This window comes from Rhipicephalus sanguineus, chromosome 9, assembly GCF_013339695.2.
Source record: "Rhipicephalus sanguineus isolate Rsan-2018 chromosome 9, BIME_Rsan_1.4, whole genome shotgun sequence".
NCBI lineage: Eukaryota > Metazoa > Arthropoda > Arachnida > Ixodida > Ixodidae > Rhipicephalus > Rhipicephalus sanguineus.
Window position 1 is genome coordinate 92819441 of NC_051184.2, and position 14281 is coordinate 92833721.

The following is a 14281-nucleotide window of genomic DNA, read 5'->3' on the forward strand; positions in this document are numbered from 1 at the left end:
AAATTGTTGTTTGTTTGTTAGAATCCTGATACCGTAAGCAACGGCATGCTCAACTGAAGAATTTCAAAACAGCGGCATTTAATTGCCTTTCCTGGTGTCGCCTGTAGTGACGCACGGAATAAGCTTGTATGTGAGGGTCACAAGAAACAGCTACAAGTGACGCACTCGCCTTCCAGTGCAATCCGTCATTTCATGCACTCGGACAGGTAATATAAAAGGAATACGTAGGTTGGCTTAGCACTTCTCATTCAAGGCAAGGAAAGGAAGATACAGAATGGCCCGCAAGGTAGCCGTTGCACTGGTTTCTGTTCTCTACGGTGAGTTACTTTGTCAGCAGGTAGAAAATAGGTTTTAGAAAAAGGCAGAACCTTACAATAAAACATAAGCATGGGCGCTCAACGTGTGGCAGAAGGAATGGTCTTTGTTGTTCAAGTGGGCCGGCAGTGTGGTCTTGGTGGCCTCAGGTGGCTCCTCAGAGTCCCTGGACTCGGGAGGCATCCTCGGCCTGCAGGACGGCCCAGAGCTGTTAGTTCAGCTCTGAGCTTTTGAGGGCCGCCTCCCAGCGGCGGCGGCGCCGACGGAGAAGGTACCCCGCGGCTAGGCCGCGGCTCCCGCAGCGGGGGCGGCGGCGGGAACGAGTGAGCTCGAGGCTGCCGGTGACCTGGTATCGAATGGCGGCGGTATCACGACCGCTGTCGCCGGCACATATCCAGACCATGTGGCGCAGCGCTGCTCTGTGCCCGCACGCTTTACACATATTGGGGGAGTTGAGGTAGCAGTGGCATAAGAAGGCAGGGCTAGGGTATAAGTGTGTATGCAGTAAGCCGTAGCTTACGGCATCGCGCCTGCTTAATTTATCGTGCAGTCCGGGAATTTACGTCTTTGAGCCTGTACTGTACTGTAACGTCGCTGAACGTTGCGAGACGATCACCCCACGACCATTGTGATCCTTGTTGTTGCTGCATGGCTGTCGAAGTGTTTTGACCCAAAGCCCCGTTCTCGGGAGCGGAGGCGACGGTCACCTAATGTTCCGCGGCTCGGCGAGTGAGGCGTCGTGTCGCGGCGTGGGCCGCCTCGTTCCCCGCGAGCGGGACGTCGGTGTGTGCCGGGGTCCGTAGGAGGAAGGCTGTCGAATTTGGGTGTTGCGAGCGAGACGCCGAGTCGCGATCATCGAGCATTTTAAGGATCCGGGCCGCTTCCCGCGAGGCACGACCGCGCGCGAAGCCGCGGACTGCCGCTTGCGATTCGCTATCGCGATGGCAGTGTTCGGCGCTGCGGTGAATGCTAGGGCTATCGCGGCTTTCTCGGCCGCCTCCGAATGTCCTGTGGTCACCGTGGCGCACGCGAGGCATTTACCCGCGCAATCAACGACGGCAGCTGCGTGTTCTGCCTTCCCCATATCTTGTGGCATCTACGCATGCAACCTTGTTACTGCTGCCACACGTCTTTTGAAGGTCGCTAGCTCGCTGGTTACGTCGCCTGTAATGAGCCGTGCGTTGGTTTCTTGTGTCTCATTACAGGACAGGTCCTGTAGTGAGACAGAGGAATCAATACACTGTTATGCGCAGAATAAAGTTCGCAGTCTGTGTGCAAAGGTGTATGTTAACTGCTTCAGTCACTACACGGGTTCTATTTCTACGTGATCTTTGGCGCTAGTGCTCGGGATGAAGATGTGTCACTAGGCGTCAACGTGGGTGTATCCACGTCAAACGGGCTTATAGCTGCCAAAGACAAATAGACACTGTGCAATCTCTCATGCATCAATGTATAATAAACAATGAACTTTACTCCTCTGAAGACGCGGTTCAATTTCCTGTTATACCGAGTCACACGGAGAAAGAAGTACTTGAGGAGGAGATTCTTCTGGGCCGCGGCAGCGCTCTAGGGCAACGCGATAGCGTCACGGAGAAAATGCGGTTTTCGCCGCAGCACGAGAGATGACGCTTCCGGTGTATTGCGGAAATGTGTCATGCCGAACTTCAGCAATGGATACATATCCTGCAAGGAGAAGGTAATTACCTTCAATATCTTTAGTGAGCCAGTCAGGTTGGAAGCGTGGGCTCGTGCCATTCCAAGGAAAGACCGAGAGCTCACGCGTCGCGACTACGTTTGCGAGAAGGACTTCTCGGAGAGTAAATCCCACCATTCGTTGAAAAAGCTCACAGTGTCCCTTACGCATTAGACTAAGATGTCTCGAAGGCGAAAACTATCTTGTTTTTCTTCACTCGATGTGTCTGTCGTGCCCAACCCCCGGGCAAAGGCTTCTTAACCTAACGCGGTTTTTCACTGGCTCCAGGATCGCAGGCACAGCAAGCTTTCTGCACCTAACCTGGTTTTGCATTGCCTCCGTGAAAGGCTCAAGGATCACGGAGGCAATGCAAAGCGACGATGTCATATGATGGCGTCACGTCAGGTGAGGTCTTCATGATGTCGTGATGACGTCACGAATTTTGGCGACCTGAGACGTCATGATAACGTCGTGTGTGGACGTCATCACGGGATGATGATTTTTTGCATCAGTCATGTTCACGCCGCCGACGCTGGACGCTGGCACCGATGGTCAATTTTCGTGTTTGATGAGGCATCTAAGGCTTTCGCCTTAAAGATTATACCCAGGCTATCAAGTTCACGCTATCAAAAATTATAGATTTCGCGTTCTAAAAAACATATCACTCATGAAATTGTCCTGTATGTGGCGGCACTGTTCCCGTAGATTTACTGAAAAATTTGGAGCTGACGAGGACGCTGAAGAAACACAGCCAGTCCGGCGTAAAGCGCGAGATGCGAATCGGTGCCGAATGGCCTTGAACCGGCGAGCTTCGTCGGAGAGCACGATGGGCGCGTTTTTTTTTTTCTGCGCTGGCGGACTCTCACGACAGAGGGCGCGTCAGTGCTGTGCCCGATTCGGTGACTTTATAAGGACGCCAGAGCGAGCGCAATTTCGACTCTTCAAGAAATCTTTCTCCGTGACCAAGTACTACACGGAGGGTCCACCATGTTTTTTTATACTTGCGACTACACTCTGCAACAGTGAAAAGATTGTTTATCGCGCTACAGTGGACGCATATCCCCAAACATTTTGTTGCAGTGCGGGCTAGTTTCCCTGCGCAGATAATCGCCTTGATACATGCACAGTGTGTTTGCCAGCTCTCGCTGCTGTGCGGCTGTTATAGGGCGCCACGTCAAGAGCTGGGCTGATTCCTGTGCTGAGAATCGACAGACCCCTCGACTCAGACACATAGGGCAACGTCATTCAAAATATTTTCGTGCCATGCGCCTTCGGCGGACCTTTCCCTGATAGATTTTATTTTTTTTCAGCAAGATAGGAGTCCCGTTCACACATCTAAGAGAGTGAGAGCTGTCCTAGACGCTCTTGGCGTGCAGCAGCTGCCACGGCCTCCGAAAGGAGCCGACATGAACCGCATTGAAAATGTGTGGCGTCTATTCAAAGCCAATCTAGCGAAGTCCCACTCAGTGAATGCCAGCACAGACACACTGTGCGAAGGGACTAAAGCGGAGTGGGAACGGCTTCGCACTGACACGGTCTACGCCATGCCGTTTCAGAAGCGTCGTCGCTGCTGGCGGCGAATTCGCCAAGTCCTACAAATCAACCCTCTCCTAGTGCAGCCTCGATTGTCCTTGTTTTCTTCTTGTTTTGTTTCACGACAAAAAATACGTTTCCTAAAAATTATTCGTTCTTATACGCTTTGCATCGGAACGAGAATTCCGAATGGGTGGCGGTGCACGGTAACGCTCGCAGTGAAAGCATACGGACCGAGTTTCTTCGAAATTAGGTTTCTATTGCAGCGAGCAGTTTTCACAAACCAGGCGTCAATCGCAAGCAAAATCGAAATGATTATTAAAATAAAGGAAAAAAAAACAGACAGTGCTGCTTATCTCCTCAATGACGCGACATAAATACAGCGCGCACTGCAAACACATGCCATTAGATACTTGACAGTCCGCACGTCGCGCACGATGGCCGCATGGCTAAAGCATCGCCAGCAGTGAAAAGCGACTGCCCGCGCGCAAGTGCGTAATAAGCAGCGCCTCACGCGAAATGAGCGATGAAGCAGGGAAACGAGCATATATAGGACGCGCATGCGCTTCATAATCGCCTAGCGTCCCAGAGGCAGCTTTCGGACGGCACTCCGGCATCCCGCAAAATTTTGTCCTTTACTGTACACGTGTAAGTGCATTGTCAATATCGTTCAGCTTGAAAGAAATTCAGCTGCTCAGTAATTCTGCATGGCGTCGATAGATAGGGCATCTCTGCGACTGTGTGTAGCCTACTACTTATTTTTTGTTTCTTATCGCCATAAACCGTTGCTTGTTCGTTCAAGTGTTGTGCGCATGTATTTTTGCCTCCGTGTCCAGTTTTTTCGTTGCTTTGCGCAAAGAACGTTGTTCTTGTTTCATGAACAAGCCCTATGCAAGGTTTTTCTTTACTTGAGCTGTCTTTAGTAGCAGCACTGTATGATAGTGTAATATTTGCACCATCTGAAAAATGCACTGCATGCGGCGCGTAATTCCAGGGCGATCATGTTCTGCTTCCATAGAATATGCCGATTACATGGCTCTCATATTTGGTGTTTGCATTTTTTTCTTAACATTTAATAAATACGACTTTTTGTCTAACACATACTCTTGCTTTCTTCTAGCCTTCCACATCATGTATGCAGTTTGTGAAGGTAAGCATTTGATTAAATGAGCTTGTATATCGCTCTATGGTTTCTTCGGTTGAGATACCATGTAGCCTTTCAAATCCTAGGGGACGTAAAGTCATAGAATTACTTGGGAGAAACCTGAAAAGGAAACTAAAGGCAAATATTAAGTCGACGTTGGTTGTTCAAACAGCGGTTCAGAAACCTCTTAGTGCTACTTTTGTGCCAAGGAAGTGCTCATTTTGAAATAAAATAACGGTTTACTGGTGCGCATCGCGTTAGCGCACTTCAATTTACCCGTCTGAAAGCGGTTTTTTCTGACGTCACTGTTGCCGTGCCCAAGGTTGCCCGCCTTTACTGCGCGGCGGCGTACACTGGCGGCGTGCACCATTCGGGCATCCGGCAACATCACATGCATGCGGCGTATTGTCGAACTTTCTGTCAGAACGACTTTCACGAGCGCGCAAAACACACGCGACAGTACGCGATACCGAAACTACCACTGATACGCGACCGCGTTTGCGAAGCAGGGCGCCGGGCGAAGCGTAGTTCGACGAAAACGGAACCTTTGAGGAACGCGTGCCGTCCCCATGGCAACGCCAAAGAGGTTATTTTTTCCATGAATCAAACAGAAACGAACAAGGAGCATTTTATTACGTCTCTTGATGCACGGAAACTTCTTTTTTTATTGTAGCTAGTTTGATTACGAGTGAGTAATTGTAGTCGGACACTCTCACGTCATCGCTATCATTTCCAAAATGTCCCGCTCGTGGCGCTCATCGTGTGATACATTTAGCTTAATTTAAGTAGGGCACTGCTGTTGATAATATTGCCGTTTTAGACGTTGTCATACATTGAGCTTTCACTCTGACATAAATTGTTATTTGCCTTTAGTGTCCGTTTAAACGCAAAAACTGACCACCGGAGTCGGTGGCGTCCGGCGGCGTCAACACAACTGAGGCAAAAATCATAATCAGGCAATGATGTCGCAGATCGTCAAAATTTGTGACGGTCACGTGATGAGTTACAGAAGACATCGTCGCTCGGTCAAAAGGGAGCCGATCACGGAGGCAGTGCGCAACCACGTTAGTTGCAGAACGCTATCAGAGGAGGGCGAGGGAATAAAATATTGACGTAGAAGAAAAAAAAGAGGATAGTTTCGCCTTCGAGTCGTCTTAGGCGGAGACATGAGATACTCTAAGTTTTTTTTTTTTCAGAACTCTTTGCTTGCTGAATTTTTGCGAGTGACAGTTTTGCTGTGAACCTGAAAAATGTCCCTCGGAAAACTAGTGTAAGGTAAACAATGGTTCCTGACGTTAGCCACCGCATGCAACAGCACAGACACAGAGATAACAATAATAATATCTGGGGTTTGACGTCCCAAAACCACGATATCATTATGAGAGACGCCGTAGTGGAGGGCTCCGGAAATTTCGACCACCTGGGGTTCATTAACGTGCACCTAAATCTAAGTGCACGGGCCTCAAACATTTTCGCCTCCAACGAAAGTGCAGCCGCCGCGGCCGGGATTCGATCCCGCGACCTTTGGGTAGAGATGGCCGCCGCCGCGCCGCGCCGCGCCGCCGCCGCCGCCGAAGTCCCAAGAGAGATCACGCCGCCGCCGCGCAATAATTGCGGCGCGCCGCCGCTAGTGCTGTCTTTTATTTCTAAGGGGGATCTGGAAATAAAATACAGCACTTCGACGGAGGAGCTGTTCTCGATGTGTCCATGTAATGAACTGTCCATTTCAGCGGCCGCTGAATAGCGGGTGCTCGGCGAGAAGCGCGCCCCCTGTTTCCGGTTCTTGTTCTGCAGTGCCATCATGACATCAGGAAGCTTTCAAACACTCTCGACACAAATGACAGCGACGGAATGCGCCTCAGTGCAACGAACGCAGTCCTCCGAGATCCGATTTTCGGTGCACATGTCTTTTGATAGTGTAAGCCATAGATTTAGGTTCAATGCAGCCGCTCGTCTAACGCAGCTGTAAGGTCGGAGCGGATTCCCTGCATCGTTCTCAAACATTTCGGACACATTCATATGCAAATTCTTATTTGCAAAGTTCCTCATTCTGTGCATTTCGTCCACTTTCTTCTTACGCTAGGAATGTGCTGGCGGGTTCGGTGCGGCGACGTGGTCAAGAGCAAGGTGACATCACGGCTCACCGCTTTTTCGAATCACTAAATGCGCTCTGCCGAAATGGACTGTGGACATCTCCTTTGGATGAACGCATCGATAATAGCTCCCCAGAAGTTGCAGTATCTTTTTCTTCTCCAGAAATGTCACGAGTATTGCCTGACCTTAACGCTGCCGCGTGCTCCAGCGATGAAGGGGACGACCCAACTCGCTGGTTAGCATATTCTTGGAGTCTTGGACCTAGTACACTGTGCATAAATAAATAAAATAGATAAGTAATATATATATCTCGGTGCGTTAGTACACTTTTTCCTTTCATTCTTACTCGAGTAAACCGATAAATTAAGACAGAAGTAAAGAGAATGGCAAACTTAGAATATGGCTGAGCTAGTTGGTAGGTATTCATGATAAGAAGACATGACCTGGAAACACAGACATAAGAGAAAAGTCGAGAGAGTGAACAGCTCTCTCTTACGTAGACCAGTATTCGCACTTGCTGGATAGGTATGGCCTCTTACGTGGGAATGCGCAGATCAGTATTTGTGTCCACCTTCGGTTCCGCCGCTGTGTGATTTTTCAGTTGTTAGCGGCGTTTCTGGTGTCTTGACTACTCTCCTGTGTCCGTGTTTGCACGCCTTGTTTTTATAAAGGGACCCTAACAGCCTCTGAAAATACAACAAAAAACAAAAACTATGAGCGCGTTATTCTCTCTTGGCGTTTGTTGTCTTTTGGTGTGCTTCGTGATGCCAGAACAGTGATTTGCGTGACATCACCAAAGTAGATACTCTCGACTGGTCCATATACGAGAAATAACAGTTGTGAGTTGTCTCCCAAACTGCTTTGCTATGCAGCCGCCCGCCCGCTCTTGCTTCTCTCACACGACTATCGTGCGCGATTAACTGATTTCGCTCCATCCTGTGCGTTTGCGACCACGCATGCAGAGATAACAGACTAGCCGACAAGCGCGAAATCATGATAGGTTCAACGCTTAGTTCTGACATTGTACGCGTGCTTTATGAAGAAATAAGCGGCGAGGAGATGTCCCCTGTACGAAGGGTATTGAAGGCGACAACGAAACCAATGGAAAACCGGCGGATTATATGATTCTTCCAACGGACGCACTCTTTACAGCGGAAATGATGCAGCTTTCCAGGCAAAAGGCGAGCCCTCTTTGACGGTTTATTGTATATTTTTTTTATTGCGTTAGCAATTGTATGGACACTCAAAGCAGGTTTTCACCGTCGCCGTCATGTTCCGTATATACACTAAATCTATAACATTGCTCCGCGCATTGTATGTCCTACCAGCGAGTTAAAGCTCGCTAGCGTTGCCAAGGAACATGGCTAAAGCAGAGATGAAACAAGCTGGCATCTCCACCACACGGAATAACATCAACCCGCGTGCGAGGCCTGCCGTGGATTGCTCCTCAAGCAGAAGGAAACACCCCGCCCGTCATTTGCTGGGCGAAGGAGCAGGAAGCGATGTCTGGGGAGAGGGACTGCGTAACTCGAGCAGCAACTGTGAACTTTAACTATAAGGGCGCGGTGGAGAGCGCTGGCACGCGCGCTATTTCGGCAGACATCCCCCAGCGAAAGGCTCGTATACCTTCTACGCGCTGTGAGCGCTGTGATCTCACTGCTTCGCGCTCGGACCATTGATACGACAAACTGACTGGAAACCGCTTCTCTCCCGGGAGCGGCCGTATAGCCATACACCAGCGTTTTGGAGAGTTAAGTGAGATCGGAGCAAAAAGTTAGCTGCTAGCCCTCGTTCATGTAACATTACGGCGTGCACTTATCACATTCACTGCTTAGCCCTCCCCCCGCGCCGCGCCGCCGCCGGTCTGATGAACCCCGCGCCGTTCACGCGCCGCCGCCGGTGATTTTGGGACCGGCGCACATGTCTACCTTGGGGTCAGCAGTCGAGCGCCATAACCACTAGACCATCGTGGCGGGGCAGCGCACATACAGAGAGGTTTACCATATATACACCCTCGAGGTGCTCAAACACGGCCTGAATAAGCCCTGAAAGAGTTGGCAATGTCTAGGTGAGCACGATAGCACAAGAATACCCGAGACAAACTACAGCGGGGTATAAGAAGCACGAGAATCACACTCCTGTATCTAAAGCAGTGAAGATCAAATAGACTCTCATTTATGATATCGACGTTGCTTCAGCAGCAAGCGAAATGGAGTGGGACTCAAGATGAGTGATTTCTTTATCGCAAAAACATTACCAGTGATAACGTTATTTTAGATATTGAGGTAAATAAATTAGTATAACACTTATATGCGATTACAAGTTAAGTGCCGTGATTCTTACAGTTCTCGCTTCATGTGCTGAAGAATAACTTTCGCCTTGAAGGGGTCGTGACCACCCCTCAGCCTTGATGGAAAAACGCAACCTGCGGAAAGCATGCAGTGCTGTGAACCGCACAGCTCATACTTGGCGTAGTGCGCAGCAGCGAGAGTTTAAAAGTGGAGCGCGAAGTTGCCATTTTCTCAGGCGCCCTCTTTTGATAGAGGCCTGTGCTTACTTCCTTCGGAGCTGCCGCTACTTGCTGTTTGGCGTCGCAGAACAGAAATCATGCTATTGGCCGAAGGCGACATAATTCCAGAGCGGCATTTGGATCCGATGTACTTGGGGCCGGGTGCCGCGAGCTGCTGACGCAGAGCTCAATTGTATGTTAACATTGCAGAGTATTGACACCAACGCACACAGAAATCAGAACAGCAGAGAGCGATCACTTTCTTAACTAGCTAGCAAGGTGATGATGTGCGCTTACTCAGCCTCTTTCCCCGTATCATCTCTCCCTTGTAGCTTCGTCGCGTTCGTCGAGACAACAAAAAAGAAGTGCTTAAAGGGGTCGTGAACCAGCCCTCGTGCTTGGCGAAAAAACATATCCTGCGGAAAGCAGACACAGAAATAAACAGTTCAGTCAAAGGTTCCAGTCGTGCGCGCCAAGGAGAGTATACAAGCGGAGCGTGCGGTTGCCATTATCTCAGGTGCCCTCTTTTAATGTAGAGGCGTATGCTCACTCTTTTGGGAGCTGCCGGCGCCTGCTCTTTGACGTCGAAGAACAAACAGCATGCTTTTGACTAACAGCTGACAAAATTCAAAAGCGGCGTTGGGATCAGATGCGCTTCTGGCCATGGGGTGCCGCCGCGTGCCGATGCCGAACTCCATAGTCTGCTAACATTACGCAGTACGCACACGAATCACAACGGACAATCCCACGTTTGCAATCGGGAGAGAGCGATCGCGTTTAATTACGCGCGGTCAAGGTCACGACGCCTACTGTAGTAACTGCTTTCTCCCGCTGCAGTCCCTCCCTCTGTGGCTTCTAGGGCGTTCGTCAGGGTGCGAGAAGAATGGCAGCGCTTGATGCGAGAGACACATCACTCTAACTCGGCTCGTTCTTCCAGATTAGAGAAATTTTTCCGACAACGAATTCGTGAAGCTGATACTGGGGTCTTCAAAACTGGTTCTTCAAAACTTATTGCTTCAAAACTCTTTCGGGACCACTTTAATGTATACAATAATAGTACAATAAATAATAAAATGTCTAACTTTCGCCGTAAGACACTTCAATATGAGGCGGGATGGCTTACATGTGTTCGGTCGTGTTTTTGTTTCGTTCTGCCTGACGTCAGATTTCCGTCACTGGCAACGCAAGCACGAATGCGAAGCTATAACATGTTCCGTCCAGAACACCAGATATCTCGCTTTCTCTCTAGAGAACATATAAAGTCGCCTGTTCTGACGCCATTTATGTAATCGATTCACGCGACTAAATACGCAGGCGTTAGTCATTGAGGCTTGTTCGGCGAAACGCGCCGACATAAAGCGGAGATTGAGGGTTCCGCCTATGACTCCAATCGTTTCGTTCACCCATTCCGTATATCGTGCCGTAGCTCGCAACGATCCGCGGAAGCTTGCAGCGAGACTTTATAGGAGACCCATCCTGAGCAAAGCATATACCGAAGTAACGTCACAACGCGCAACGACGGCCCTTCGGCTTTTTATACACCACACAGGATACTGGCTTTACGCCAATAAGTCCATTCCTGCCAGCAGGTATGACTAACCACCGCCAAGGAGATCGACAGTCAGCTATTTGCTATTTCATTTGGAAGGCGCCGCTGTCCGGCTATTCGGTGAGGGTGGATACCTTTTCTTTCGAGACAAACGAGCTGTTTTGTGCATGCACGTCATTTTAACGTCGAGAGTTTGCACGATTTTCTGACGTCACTAGGTAGACAGGCGATTTTAGGCGAAACAAAAAATTCCATAGCGATAGATGTGAATAACTAGTGGCGAGGAAGATGCTGTAGAAAATAATTGTGCTCTTGTGTACTCGGTAACCGCAAATAAATAGCCAGTATGCGATGGCACGTCTTCGTGGCTTTTGTTCGATCACGTGACCGACAAGCGATCACGTCCAATCACGGAGATAGTGAGGGATAGGGAATAGGTGTGAGGGATGTGGAATACGAAACAGTTCTACGTTATTCCGTCCATTGCTTAGTTTGCTTACCATCAAAACGGGTTGTTTTCACTGTGCTAGTGTTTCGTTACCCCTAAAAGTTTCATGTCGCAAGCGTAGCCTCGATTACCCATGTACAACAAGCTCGGCGACTCTGTGGAAACAATCACGTCCTTAGCGTCGTGTAGAGGCAAAACAAGTGAGCCAAAAGTAGGTGCCTTTTCTGATAGCAAAACAATGAACGCCAGCGGGAGGATGGAAAGAAAGGTTAGTTTCATAAAAACGCCATTTCTCTTGGTAGGATCCAATAAAGTTCGTTGTCTGTCTGTCTGTCTCTTTGTAGGATTTCTCCTAGTCGCATTGCCAGCGCCGGCTTATCATTCAGCTTTTGTTGCGGCGCCAGGTATAGGGACCCTACCTCGAAAACCTCCCGTCGACGCCGAAGTAGTCAGCACGAAGCCCATGTGCGATGAGATCCTCATGCACGACGCGGACGGTACGTTATGAAATAGGCAGTGAAGTTCAATGTGAAGCGTGTGTCTCTCGTCTAGACAGCCGGGATAGCGGTCAGCCCATTCCTCCGTGCTTCAGAGGTCGTAAGATGGGTCGTGGTCCTCTTATCCTGCAGGTAACTCACGGAAGTGTCAACTGTTGAGCGAGCCGATGTGCTTGGCCGCTGCGTCTGAGTGTATCTCCGTGCGCATCCCCGTATATCGCTGCGTCTAACTTCCCCGCCGGCGTTATCTGGGAGATACGTTGAAAAACTTCATGCATTTGCGTACTGTTGTAGTTTATTGTAACCGAATAACTTTTCTCTGTAAACCTCGCCAGCGTTGTGAAAGTCAGATTTTGTGGTCATTGAGTGAAGTATGTCCATGCTCGCCTGTGCGTGGAGACACCATGCTCTGTAATTAGTAGCACCCCGGATGCTTACTGCAATAAACATGCTCGATAAAGCGAACAGTCTCTGTATGGCTATAAGCTGAAATGTCTTTGGCGGCGCTTCAGCTTTCGGGAAAAAGTGGGACCTTTATTTATTTCCACTGAATACAAAAGGTAGACCGGCATAATCAGTCATCGTGTATTGCGAAAACGAATTTGTAGGTTAGCGTTTATAACTCTGACTTGCACGTTTTTTTTTATTCAAGTTACAAGTATTTCTTTTCTTACGTACATTGCAGATCCAGAACTAAGTGATAGTAGCGAGGACTACTTAAGCGGAGCGTATGGTAAGTTAAACTTGCTGCACGTATTTCTTACCGAGAAATGATTACTGATTTGTTATATATAAATATATCAGTGTGTAGTATTTGTAAGTGGCAGATATACAACACCGATTGAGGGGAATTTTAAGAAAGAATTCTGTATCTCTTCAACTTAAGTAATCACCCTCCATATTATAAATGATTAGTACAGAATTTTCCCTTCACTTTTCATATAAAAGAAGCGTACTACAATCATTTTCGTCGTTGGGCTAGCGTAGTACCGAACCAATGTTTATTGCAAGCTGCTATGTACATCTTTTTCTGCGCACTGCGGTGTTGATGAAATCAATGCGATTTCCAGCTATACTTTTAAGATGAGCGTACGAACCACGATTACCTTGTTGGCCATTACTTCACTAGCTCTCCTAATGTGTGGAGGGCTTGCAGCTATGCGATTTGCTAATACTCTTACCGTATTTTAATCGTTTATAGTGGAATCGGGTTATGACATAGGGCAGAAAATTGAGGTGTGGACTTTGGGGGAAGAAACACAGAACGACAAACTCGTGAATTCATTCATAGTAGATTAGAAAATCGGAAGACGCCCCTGAAACCTCAATTCACCCACCTGAATATAGAAAAGCAATGCACTTCTTTTTTCTTTCTTTCTTCCGTTCTTTCATTCTTTGTTTCCTTCTTGCTTCGTTCCTTCGTTCTTTCTTTCTTCCTGTCTTTCTTTTGTTCTTTGATTTTCTTCCTTTCTTAGTTCTGTCTTCCTTTCTTTCTTCCTTTTTTTCTTTGGTTCTCTCTTTCTTCTTTTCTTTCCTTCTTTCTTACCTTTCTTTCCTACTTTCTTTATTTTTCCTTTCGTTCCTTCTCTGTTCCTTTTCTTCTTTGTTCTTTTCTTTCGTTCTTTCTTTCTTCCTTTCTTTGCTTCTTTCTTTGTTTCCTTCTTTACTCCTTTCCTTCCATCTTTTCCCCGCAGGGGCGTCTGCGCAAGCAGGCGTTTGGTGTGTAGCGACACCACGGACCCTAGCTAACGGGGGGGTTTCGACCCCTTCCCACGCCTCGCCGTGCGTGGCTTTGCCGTGTCCGGGGAAAAGGGGATCCTGGGGGTTGAGCCGACGCCGGGTGATTGGACCTTTAAGGCCCCCCGGCAGAGGCAACACGCCCCTTTGGCCCCGGCTTCACGTAGACGGCACCCCTGGGCTGACCCACCCAGGGGAAATCGGCAGTCGCCTTTTCCTATCTCTCTCCCACATCTTCGTCTTTCTCTCTCACTGTTCACCTTTCCTGTCCTCTACTCTCTTCAACTTACTTCCTTTTTCATGGCGGCAAGGGTTAACCTTGTGTGGGTAGCCAGCCTTGGATACGCCATATTTGGTTATAGCGGTAACGTACAGCTGGCGCTTGCAGGATGTGCTTTTCACACTTCCTGCAGCGTCCCCTAGTTGGGCTCCGTGGTGGGTGGTTGGCGTTACTGCCGAAACATACGACATCCTATGGATAGCTCTTTCCCGAAACTTCCCGATCGTCCCCATAAGAGGGGGCGCACCGAAGATGTATTTCGCTTTGTTGGACACCAGAAAGAAACCTTTCCACGTTATCATGTTGTACATTCCGAAAAAGCAGGAAAGACAGTGAGAATGATCTCACCTTTCCTGGTCTCGAAAACACTGTCAGATACAATTGGAGCAGGCTACAAAGCATCGAGAATGGCAAATGGAGATCTCCTCTTAGAACTCCGCGACCAAATGCAGCATCAGAAACTGTTGAATCTAACATCATTT

General features: G+C 48.7%; 1 long non-coding RNA gene across 1 annotated transcript; it reads left to right on the plus strand.

Moving 5' to 3' along the window:
• Positions 1-252: 252 nt before the first annotated feature.
• LOC119404250 (uncharacterized) lies at positions 253-12515 on the plus strand. The gene is made up of 3 exons (XR_005186224.2): positions 253-317; positions 4662-4691; positions 12468-12515. It is a non-coding gene; the product is annotated as an uncharacterized LOC119404250 (long non-coding RNA).
• The last annotated feature ends 1766 nt before the right edge of the window (positions 12516-14281 follow it).